The sequence below is a fragment of the Aedes albopictus genome, chromosome 2 (assembly GCF_035046485.1).
Source record: "Aedes albopictus strain Foshan chromosome 2, AalbF5, whole genome shotgun sequence".
NCBI classification, from domain to species: domain Eukaryota; kingdom Metazoa; phylum Arthropoda; class Insecta; order Diptera; family Culicidae; genus Aedes; species Aedes albopictus.
This window is the reverse complement of record NC_085137.1, coordinates 315384469-315397207: the sequence shown is the minus strand read 5'-3', so window position 1 is coordinate 315397207 and position 12739 is coordinate 315384469. Positions and strand designations below refer to the sequence as shown.

The window sequence follows — 12739 nt, the reverse complement described above, 5'->3', positions numbered from 1 at the left end:
CGGACTTCATATTTCTCAAATTCGGACCATACCAAGGATGTGATCTAGTTTGCTTGGTATCACAGACATCTATCAGCTGGTTAACTGCAGAAATAAGTGCATTGCTAAGGCGCTCGGCATCTTCGTCAACGGAACCTCCTCTTTCTATCAGCGTTGGATCGTTTCTAAGGATATGTTGCAACCTATCTTTGGAATATCGCCTCCATGAGACTCTTGCTTTATTTTTTCCAGGTACAGAAATACGCACGGGTCCTCCAATGTTTATGCCGATTGTTTCATGATCAGAAATTTTCATCTCCTCTACAATGTTTGCCTCACAACACTCTGAATTGGTGAACACCAAATCGATCATTGTACTGCTTCTAGGACCAGTACGCGTAGCTTCTCTAACTTTGTGAACCAATCCAGCAGCGTCAGTTACATTTTTTAGCTCTGTTGCACAACCAGCTTCATCCCATCGAATGTTGAAGTCGCCGACTATAACATTTGTTTTTTCATCTATCAACACATCGTTAAGCCAGATTTCAAGATCCTTTATGAACTGCACGTCACTGGTACTCGGTGAGTGATAAACACCTCCAAAAAGTCCAGATATTGCTCCACTTTTCACTTCGACAGCTAAAAACCAATTATCGCCAAAAACAGTGTTTGAAACTACATCGTACTTCAGTTGTTCCTTTAGGTCAGGGGTTTTCAGACACTTCGACTCGCAGTGCACTTTTTGGAAATAAATCGCTCCGCGGTGCACTTGTTGATTAATGTTAAGGCTTTTTACGGCATCATCAGCATCGGCAGCCATGTTGGATATCCGGCTTGAAATTTCAAAGTGATAATTCTCTGCCACCAAAGCGAATATTCGTATGAAAAAGTATCATCCTATTTGCTCACTTGCAGTGATTGCGGTGATACTTTTTCTACTGCGTGGCTACAGGATTGACAGTTTTTTATCACTTCAAAAACGCGAGGCAAACAATCATTGGAAAGCAAAAATTCAATGATTCGTATGAAAGCTTGGTGACGTATCACGACACCTTAAAAAAAACAATTTCAAATTCGTCAAAAAAGCTGTGGAATTTTTCATAGCAATTCCAAGGAGCAAATACTCGTCATCATTCCCACCCACCTCCCCCCCTCCCTTAGACTTAGAATTTTTCTTGCTCAGAATATTTCAAGATCTTTATAAATGCTGAATGAAATCTTGGGCCGAATTAGTGGTGTTTTGTTTATAAGAACCAAGGGTAAGTCCTTCCAAGACTACTGAATTATTTCTAGCAGTAGCGTCTCGTACCCTCACTTTTTACCTCTTCAACGACTCTAAAACTGGAATTTGCAGAGAATTCAGGATCCAAATCAAATTGGAAATGGACAGAAACTAGCGCGGTAATAATTAATCGTTAATTTAATCATGATAAATGATTAATGATTAAGATTAATCAAAAATCAATAATCCTAATCACAAAAATTTCTCATTTAATCATTAATCATTAATCTTTATCATAATGATTTCGCAATTCAATCATTAATCAGTAATCATAATAATAAGAAAAAACATTAATCAGTCATTAATCATTCACCACCAAAAATGGTTTACCATATAATATATACGATCCAATTTGAATTGGTTCAAATGTTCTAAATATTATAAGTTATGATTATTTTTTCATAAATCTCCCAGACAGAGCTACCTTTTACTTTTGAAATATAAAAAATATTTTAAACTGCAAAAATATTTTAATCAGTGCTAGTTTTTCGTGATTGATTAATCATGATTAACCATGATTTTTAATAAATGGGCCATTTTCAATCATTAATCATAATCAATAATCACAGGTAAAACTAATTTTAATAATTAATCATTGAAATTGAAACTTAAATATGCAAGACTTTTCTGAAATGCGGCGGTGCACTTATCATGTCATCACGGTGCACCAAGTGCACCGCGGTGCACGATCTGAAAACCGCTGCTTTAGGTAAATCCAAATTCCACCAGTATGGGCGGACCGCGATAGGCATAGTTCTTGATTATAATTCGTGATTGCAAATTGTCCAACATCATGACTGGACGTCACGTGTGTTTCGCTCAGGATTACAATCTTCGGTCTAACTTCCTCTACAAGCAGTTTCAGTTCATCAAAGTGAGATCGCAATCCAGCAATGTTCAAGTACACCACATCATAATTTTCTTCATAACTAGACCTTAATTGCTATTTTGAATAGTCAACGAAACTTTTTCTTTGCTTCAGCTGTCTTTGGTACACCGGACACTTTTCGTCCCACGCAGCGTGATCTGTATCAAGACTCAAGTTTCTGACAGAATTCATTTTTTTACAATTCACACATTCTTTCGAATTTGACTTGCACTCTTGCACCAGATGGTTTTCGCTACATATGGGACAGTTTGGAGTTGAAGCCTTACAATCTTTACTCTTATGGATCCCACCCACAATTCAGCCTTTCTTCGTTCATCACCCTTGTGAATGTCTCAGCATCGAGCTCAATAATCACACTAACATTATTGAACCGCAGTTTTTGATTACAATAAGTCTTGCATAGTTTGAAATGCTTCAGGTTTTCAAACGCCTCGTTTTGATCTACCAATGTCCCTTTCAGTTCTTCTTCATTCCATTCTTCACTCATACCAATCAACTTGATTGTCGGTTTGAGGTTTTCCCGGATGTTCACATCGTACTGGCCACCCATGTTCTTTTCAACGTTCTCTTTCAACAATTTAACACTTTCTTCATCTTTCAGCGCAATCACAACTTCTCCATCCTTGCCACTCGTGACTCGTTTCACATTTAGATGCCTGGTTCTCCACTGATACACACCAGGTTTCACTGGCGCACAACAGCACAGATTTCACGTTCGAGTTGAAAATTCGGATTTTGGTGCGTCGACTAATCTGGTTGTTTTTCCATGCGTTTCATAAACTTCCAAAAGCAGCCCTCGCCTTCTCGGTCCGTGCACCTATATCGATCTTGAAGCCGCCATTTGGCTACCTAGATATTGGAAGCTTTCAATATTCTCCACTGATTGCCCAGCTACCGTAAAGCTGGAAGGGTTGACCGTGTTTACATCCAACGATTTGGTCTCGTTGACGTTGATGGTAAGACCTACCGCTGAGGAGCAATTGGCAAGATCATCGAGCTTGCTCTGCAATCCATGTTTTGGTTCACGGTCAATCGCACCTAGAAACTCGTCGATTACGATGAGGAACAGTAGCGGTGATAGTATACATACATCCTTGCCTCACTCCAGCAACAACCTGGATGGGATCGGACAAAACACCGTTGTGCAGTACTCTGCACGAAAATGCCCTGTACTGTGCTTCAATAAGGCCGATAATTTTCTCAAGGCGACCCTTGCGCCTGAGGGCTTCCCACATGTTTCCGTGATTGAGATGGTCGAAAGCTTTTTCGTAATCAATGAACACCAGGTAGAGAGACTCCTGGAATTTATTGATTTGCTCCAGGATGATACGGAGCGTGACAATATGGCCCACACAAGATCGTCCGGTACGGAACCCTTGAAGATTCCTTTGATAAATGGTAAAAAGAATTCCTGGAGATTTTTTTTGCTAGGTTTCTAGCTGCACTCTGAATAGAGTTGAAACCTCTACACGAGACCCGAAGATAGAAAAGAGTACGTAATCTTTCAGAAGCAGTTTGCCAGCCGTACGCGGAAAATGATATCCATTAAGGCACTGTTGCCTACTGACTCAGAAAGTTACGCTAGAAGGTTGGAAAGTTTTCAATTGGTCAGTCAATCAGGATTTGCCTATGTAGTGTTAGGGTCACACGGTTTGTGTTTGTCTTCTTGTTTGATTTTGTGGTATGGTTCAATATGTTTTTCTTCTCGTTAAGTTAGTTGTCGTATGTTTGTTTTTTTTCATCGAATCAATCGAACCCTGTATGTTAAAATATAGTCAATCCTGTGTCAAATTGTTTTCTTGATTTCGCTAATCGTTTTCTACTTCTCTGTTCATCTCTTGTGTCCTTACATTGTCATCGGTCCAAAACCCACAGAAACATGTAACTGAATTTTTGTTGGTGTCATAATACCAGCTAAGAGATAAACAAAAATACGCCAGTCAGTTGATTGCAATAAAATTTAAAAAATAATAATAAAGATTGCTTGCCAACTATTATGTATTCATCTCCCTACAAATACTATGAAAAATATTCAAATTCGTTCAATTGTCCTAGGGATGTAGTACCGGTAGTACCGGTACCGAAAATACCGGTATTACCGATCAATTTTTGGTACCGAAATACCGGTACTGACTGAACCTTGGTACCGGTACTTTCGGTACTGCGAAATCCCTCCCGAAGTGCTGAAATTCGGGCATAAGTATAGCCAATATGTAATGGAAATAATGGAAAATACTTATAACCAAGCACTTTCACAAACAAGCATCACATAGGTAGGTATATGCAACCTTTTTGCAAATCCAGGATATCATAGCAATGATTGCTTTAATGAACGTTGAGTTTTGGAAATAGATTTATTAGCTTAGAATAAAACCTGTTAGATTAGGGTTTCTTGTTATTTTTTTTAGAAACCGTTGAAAAATCAGTTATTGTTTTCACGCTTCACCTTGCAGCTACCCACTAGATCTGGTTGTTCCTGTTTCATTTTAGACTGACCAAGATCAAGGGTTTCCCGGTTTGATGAAAACAAAAAAAAAACAATCGAAACACCAAAAGTGAAATGCAAGAATAGAGTAACTACTCATGTTTTGACGTTTAAAATAGTTTAAAATATACATAGGCTGTGATCTCAGACATAAAAAATACTACTTTTATTCATACCGATTGTGGAACATGTTAGTTCGAAAGTTGTAGTGCAGTAAATGCTTTATTTACTTTTATTCATACCAAAAAGTAGCATTTGCTACAAATTTGTAGTATACTGTGGATTACTGCTTTTTATTCATACAGGCCAATCGATTTTCATCCATACAGGTCAATCGCTCAAAAAACAGTTTCATACAACTTGTTTCTATCTTTTTATCTCTTTTTTTTTTGTTTAATTTAGTATGTTTGGTTAGCTTTTATGATATTCCTGAAAACCGGAATTTACAAATGTCTGGCAAATAGTTGATTTTCAGTGCAAATAGATTAATTTTCATTTTAGTGAAGAATTTTCCAGTACCGGTATTTTACCGGTACTAGCGGTACTATAAGCCCCAGTACCGAAATACCGGTACTTCCCAAAAGTGGTCGGTACTGCGACCCCTAAATTGTCCTATCGGTCCTGCCTAGATAAACCATGTCATTTTCTCAAGCGTAGTCTAGAAATGTCAACCTAGTCATACACAAGTAACGTTGTTCAGTTAATAAAAAGCAGTCAGTTTTTGTCCAAAATGTCACGTCGAACGCATTGACGTCAACAATGCGTTTAAGTGTTCGCACGTTAGCTTCGAATCTATCAGCACAATTAAGTGCTGCAAATCTCCTTCCCATTAATTCTTCGGTCGATTTTAATTGCTTTATTTAAAGAAAATATGACCAACTAACATTCTAAAAATTCGAAAAAGCGACTATGACATTAATAAATTACTAATCAAAATCAACCGAGAAACGTGGGAAATAAAGCCCAAACAACATTTTGAAGTTAGCTGGCTGTAAAAGGTTCCAAACCTGTCGCAAATTCTACAATACTTTTATTAGGATTTGTAACGATCATCAAAACCTTCTTAAATCCAACCGACTTGGAACTATTGCTTGGGAATAGACTCTAATGAGCCCTGGCGGATCCTCCATGTTTATCGAGCATGTCTGATGCATATGATCAGCCATACTCCATCTGCAGCAGCCGGTTCGTGATGAACCGTTGGAGGCGCATTAAAGTGTTAAAAAGGTGATATGTTTCACTAAAGAACACTACATTACAATAATCAAAATGAAACTCCTTCACTTTAATACCGTCAACCCCCTGCGAACTTGGCCAGGGAAAAAGAATTCCTGGAGGAAATTAGGATGAAATTTTTGGGAGAATCTCAGAAGCACCTCTTTAATAGAATATTGTGCAAGGAGGTCCTGAGCAAATACTGGGATGAGTCGTAGAAGGAACGCTCAGAATCTAAGAATAATATCATGAAAGAATCTCAGAAGGAACTCCTGAAGATAAATCTCAGAAAGAACTCTTGAAGAAACTCCAGAAGGATTTTGTTGAGGTACTCCAGAACGGGGAATTGTCAAAAAAGGCAATCTTAAAAGGAACTCCATGAGAAACTCCTGGAGAAATACCAGAAAGTAACGCGAACAAACAGGACGAAATTCTAGAAGTAACTCCTGGATCAGTCGCAGTTAGCACCTGGAGGAATCATCGATAAAATTTCTGAAGAAATCTCCAAAGAACCTTTTATAAAGCCTGCGCAATTTAGAATCAGTACACTTCCAACCGGCTGCAGATCAAAAACGGTTTCACTTGGAAAAAAGTGTTGTTAGAAGCAATTGAAGTCTATCTATTCTAGTTTGTAGGAAAATTTGCTGTTTTTATTTTTTTTAGATGAACTATTGATCTGAATTCATAAATAGTGCCAGTTTTTTCTACGCAAGTTGAACAAAAACCAATCATTGTCAGATTTAAGATTTGTGTTAGAATTTAAAATTGCCAGATCCACCAATTACGCAGTATAGAATCGTTTACGGTCTTATGATTGTTATTTAAGGGAGGTAAAATATTCCATGGGTGTTTTAAAATTACCAATATAGGGTACTGGTTCCCTACCCTTAGGGTGCTATTACACTCTTTGCCCAGACGCCAAATATTTGACCACTTTTGACAGATAAATTTTGGCAGGTTGTTTGGCTCTGTTTGTCCCTATTCGTTTTTCGAGAGTGACAAATATTTTTGTTTGCCATGTACACCTTGGTCAAAATTCAACTGTCAAAAGTGGTCAAATATTTGGCATTGGTCAAAGAGTGTCATACTAGCTTTATTAAGCATGTGGCTTCCATTTTCACCCTACGAAAAACAAAAGATTGAAGCGTTGTTTGTTTTATTTCTTATGTTTGTTTTTTGTTTAGTGCACTGTTTTATTGTAGTTTAGACCCAAACCAATTTAGATCACTTTCGCACAGTTCAGCATATAGGTAAATTTTAGACGAGCTATGTTTTCCATTTCCCCCACCAATACTAGCCTAGTCATGAGCCCGCAAAATTACCGCTTTGAATAGAACCGACTATCATTCGTTCCAAATCCGCCATAGGGAAGACTAGCCAATAAATTAAAGTTTAAATTAAACGTTGGTTTTACCGAATAAAGTTGTAAATGTTTCAATAATAAATCTTGGTGATCTGTTACAACTAAAATGTGTTTATTGGTGGTTTAAACGCAATGATTAAGTGGATTGGACTATGACGGATTGTTGGTGAGCCTTGACATGCGTATAGCATACAGAACCCCACGGACCCAAGACGGATAAGAGCACGGATTCCCCCCAACGCTGGCCACTAGACGTAACATTTTTTTTTGTTAGGAGTGAGCACGCATGAAAACAAAACGAACGGAATCAATCGGTGCCGTAATCGCTTGTTTTCGAATAGGATGAATATGGGAGCGTGAGATTACTGATGGAACACCCCAAGTAACCAAAAGTTCAGATAAAAGGGTACTTTATAAGCTAAGCAGCTTGTTCGAGGTCGCTCATTAGCCTTCTAAGCAGCTTCATTTTTAAGTAATTTTGGAACTTGAAAGTTCACATAAGCACGCTGCTGGATAGCCTTCTAAGCAGCTTCTGACAGAACTTTGTCAAAATTCTGCTGAAGACACTTGACAAAGTCAAGCTAATTTTACTACTGCACAAATGTGCAAAACTAGCTGCCGACAGAAAATCGATTCAAGTCAGACTTTACCTGCTGTCCACTCAATCGCAGCTGTAGTTATGTGGTAGAGCGTAGGGCTCTCACGCAGCGACTGTCGGTTCGAATCCGATGGGAGGCATTTTTTTTTTGCTCAATCCTAGTATTCATTGATTTGATAAATCCATATTTGTCTTTTATTCGTGTACGCTTAAACAGTTGTTTTCTGTAAAAGAAATAAATTTAATCCTCATTGAAACACAATGCTACTGAACTGAACTTCTATGAACTTGAAAGTTCCGACAAAGTTCCGACATAGCATCTTAAGCTGCTTTAAAGTTCCGCGAAGTTCAGATAAAGTTCCAAATGGAACTTTCTGGCTGCTTAAGAGGCTAATAATTAGCCTTGCCGGAACTTGTGACCGAAGTTCCAGCAAGGCTCATCGTTAGCCTCTTAAGCAGCCAGAAAGTTCCGTTTGGAACTTTATCTTAACTTCGCGGAACTTGAAAGTGCATTTTGTCATGGGAAGCGGAACTTTTGGTTACTTGGAACATACCCTAGCAATGGTAAACCTTTGAGGGTTTTATGAAAAATCAAAGACTTTCACACATACTTAAGGTAAAAAAAAATGTTTTCGCATTAACTTTAGTTCAGCAAATACGCATACGGGAAGGATACTATACGAATAGTATTGGTATACAAGAAACCAATGATTATACGCAGTACAATATGAATAATCGGGGTTTGCAATATGTATGGACGTTTGCTGACGAAATTCGTTGGACGTGTTTTAATGATGTGAAATATCTAAAGATATTTTTTAACTAAACTGAATGTTTTCTGATTTTTTTTATTTGTGATCATAGAATTACATATATAGTTTCATAATACATATGGTTTTCAGTGTTTCTCTCATGAAAACTGTCTAATTATAGGTTTATAAGGAGGAGTTCGCCTTATGACTGGTAATTTCCGAATGCTGTGCGGGAAAACTGCTAATAATTCTAAAAATAATCCAGGTTTCAGTATGAAATATGTAAGGCCACTTGAATTAGGAAATTGTAGATCCAAAAAATTGTAGATCCATAAAAAAATACTTTGAATAAAATTATGCTATGAATAAAGCGTGAATGGACAATAAGGCAATACATTGATTATGGTCTTGTAAACCATATTTGTCAAAAGTTCAATGTCTTAACTTGTTTTAAGCATATCTTTGATGAATAGAAGTTTGTTTCTTGTGGAAATACCAGCCCGTATGCTGTGAAATTTACAAGTAACGACTATCATTTATTTGTGCAGAAGAAAATGGCATGGCATGATTTTTTTTTATATACAAAATACAATAGATAAGCTTCATTTGCTTCTTACAACATCAACAAACAGGCAAACAGACGAATATAGAAGCCACCGCCCAAGTGGCGCGATACCCTATATTTGTATTATAGAAGTATTATGTCGAGTCAAGTACAACACACTGAAGACGACTTTACAGTTGAGGTCGAAATACGTATCTGTCAAGGGATGCAAATTTTTAGTGGAATTCAGAGGAACAGTACTTAACACGAGAATAATACAGTTAAATTTTCAATTTCAGAGCCAAGAATGTAGAAATAACCTGGTGATAACAATGCATCTAAATTTCATTCATAAGTAGTATAGAATCGATTGAATCTATACTATAATTACTGATGGCCAACGCCAAGTCTAAATATAGTCACTAACGTACCTCTAACGATCCATTCCATGCAGCATTATGCAATGGACAGAAGAATCATTTATATATGTGCATTTCGCTTTCTAATCCTATTCCATCATCCATTGCGCGCAAAGAGAATAGAAAATTCTATATGTTATTTAGGTTACAAAACAAAGTTCAACCTACTTTGGGTCCTTCCAGGCGGAGTCCGCTTACAACAGCTCTGTAGGTGCTACGCTTCAAGCAGTTGAAAGTTTTCCTTCCTCCGTCGTTGTGGTCACCACTTCCAAACACTTCTTGTTGCTCGTATTTATCCTTGAACTAATATTGCAATCATTTCAACAGCCATTGCACTTCAATTCTTATAAACGACGTTCACTACACCACTAAGCTGGGGGAAACTGTTTTGGCCACCAGCTGCTTCCGCGGATTTCCCAAATGATAATCGCCAGGCGCTAGGCGATTCCCACACACACGAACACTTCCTCTGCGAAGGAAAAATCGATACTCTCGAGAAAAACTGCAATCCCATTCAATCGACAGCAAACCCCAGCACTCCAATTTCCTCCAGATTTCACTGCAATCCTTCACTGCCCGACGAGCGCTTCCGTTACGCGGTCATTTCTGGTTCGATCGGAACGATTTTCACGACGACAAAACGGATTTTGCGGGGAAATATTTTCACCCTTTGTTGTTCCAAATTGTTGCTTTTATTTTTTTTTTTTTTCGTTTTTATTTATGTTTTCGACGCACTTTGACAGCTGATGAATAATAGCGAACAATCGGGTACGCTGGGCTTCGAGGGTTCCGTTGCTGCTCCGAAAAGGTCGAAAATCGAGCAGTTGCACAACAGAAACTGTAGAATCTTGAGATGCGCCGATCGCTATGGGCCTTTTCATTTGACGTCTTAAATCAGCTGATTGTTCGGGCGTTTGACAGTACTTCTATGAAGATGACACGTTCTTGTTAGCAGCTGTTGTTCAAGCTTTGTAAACAAATGCATGCACGGATCTGTCACATGAAAAGGCCTATTGATTGATGCACCAAGCGCAAAGAAGAAGAAGTTTTAACATCCAAGCGGTGTGCCGTCGATGAGATTCTCGTCGCTGATTGGTCGATGGATGCAAACAGCACACCGCTTGGATGTCAAACTTCTTCTTCTTACCGCTTGGTGCATCAATCAATGAGCCATTTTATGAGACGTTTCGGATCAGCATATATTCAGCATGATATTGATATTAACACTCACGGGCTTGGGCGCAACCTCCTGTCAAATTTTCATTCATGAAATGAGCGACTAGCTGATCCGAAACGTCTCGTTAAATGGCTCATAGACAACTCCAACGGAAGCTAGCGTGTATCCTCTTTTCTGGTCTTCAATACAGGGTTGTACCATAGACTTAACTCTAAGACATCAAGGTCAGGAACAAATTCAGTTCGATTCGTGACGCCACTCGTTCCCTCAGTAAATTCGCCCCTTCCTCAATTCGCTTGAAGCGGCGCCTTCAATTGTCAATTCGCTTTATGCTTTCGCCCCTCCATCAAAGCAAACCAATCAAACCAGCAATCTCGTTGTCAGGGTCAAGTTTTTGTTTATTTACTTCATGTTTGAAAAAAAAATGGACTGTCCAATGTCAAGAACCGTATTTTCCGCAGAAAAATGTTAGATAAAAACTGGAAATGGCAGTCTGTGAAGCACAGATATCGGGAGTGTTTGGGCTGTACTAAAACTATATTAAATACGATGAACGTGTGTGTCAAATCGTTTACTTCAGTTCCCACCGATCAACGTCTGTCAGTACTTCTCAGAGGGATCAAAGCATTGCCTTCCATCGGGTTCTTCGAAAAGTGACTCGGATAAGGTGACCTCAAGCCGCGTCTTTGGAAGATCTCACTGTGGGCACTTCATTTGATCGTGCATCAATAATAGGCCTTATCCCCTCTTCTTTCCTGGACTGTCGAGGAGTTGGTGGTTGTGTCCGTCAATAAATGTCGAGACTCGGTCAGCGTAGTTGATCCGACAAAAAAGCTCCGTCAGATCTCTCCCTTCAATGTAGTTCTTGCTTTATCAGGCAAACCGTGAACCCGTTCAAATCTATCGAACCAGTACACCTCGCATGAGCCATAGCACAGACTGAGACTAGACCGACGCACCGACGTCTTAATGATTTCTAATTTGGCAACAATCTTTGACCTAAACAACATTTACTTTCATTCTTCACGTTCAAGAAATAAAAGAAATGCAATGTTATTTATTTAGTTGAATTTAGTCTCAAGCCACGAAGTCCGAAAACGCCCAGGGGAACCGAGATTTGAAAGAGATTTTCGATCCTACCGCGGAAGCTTCCGTTGGCTGAACTGCATCATGACGTCTACCAACATCTCTTTTGAACGCTATCTTCTCCTAGGTCCAAAGCTTGTTCATGCCATATAAATCCATTGGTTTTGCATCAAATGGAGCTTCAGCCACATCATTGTTTGGTCACAACGCTAAAAGAGGAAAACCTTGGTTAATTCATCTAGAACTTCATGGAGATCTGTTTAAAAAAGTTATTTGAAGAAATTTTAAAGTTTATTCACTTGTATGTCATTCTGAACGACTGAAGAAAAACACATTGATTGACAGTGAGAAGCGTCAAAAGCGCCGCCTCCTTGTGTCCATTCAAACATTACGTAGTGGGGGATTAGGCTCATTGAAAATTGATGTAACTGGGGTCATGGGCGAATTGCCAGTCCCGTATTGATTGTTGGTTGTACCATAGACTAATTTCAAGACCTCGATATACACTCAGAAATAAAAGTATACACGGAATTACTAATATTTATGCATTTTGTATCCGCATCTCTCTCACTCTCTTTCTGTTTTCATGCTATCTGCCGTTTAGCCTGGGTTGAAGAGAAGTGTTTCGTCAACCCAGGCGAAGCACCAAATAGCATGAAAACAGAAAGAGAGTAAGAGAGATGCGGATACAAAATGCATAAATAATAGTAGAAATCCTCTACATAGAGATAAGCGGAAGTTACATATGTCGATTCGGCAACGCTGTTTATTTTGTTTACATCAGCTGCCAACACTTGCTGCAAAGCTAGATGTTCAAACTTTGCGCGTGACTTCGTAGTGGTTCAAGTTGTTTTGTTTACATTTTCTAATTATGGTAGATTTTTTTTTTCAAAATTTTGAAAAAAAATAGCGGAGCAATCAATGAAATCTGAAATTTATTGCAAAGTGTT

At 38.6% G+C, this 12739-nt stretch overlaps 1 protein-coding gene across 5 annotated transcripts in view; it reads right to left on the bottom strand.

Annotated features, from left to right (window-relative positions):
• The window catches only part of LOC109412540 (ankyrin-3), a 52394-nt gene extending 42146 nt beyond the window's left edge, over window positions 1-10248 (bottom strand). For all 5 annotated transcript variants that reach the window (XM_062852300.1, XM_029880052.2, XM_029880053.2 and 2 more), the window contains exon 1: window positions 9695-10248. The gene's annotated coding sequence lies outside the window, so the exon portion shown is untranslated. The remainder of the gene's footprint in view (window positions 1-9694) is intronic.
• Window positions 10249-12739: the final 2491 nt, after the last annotated feature.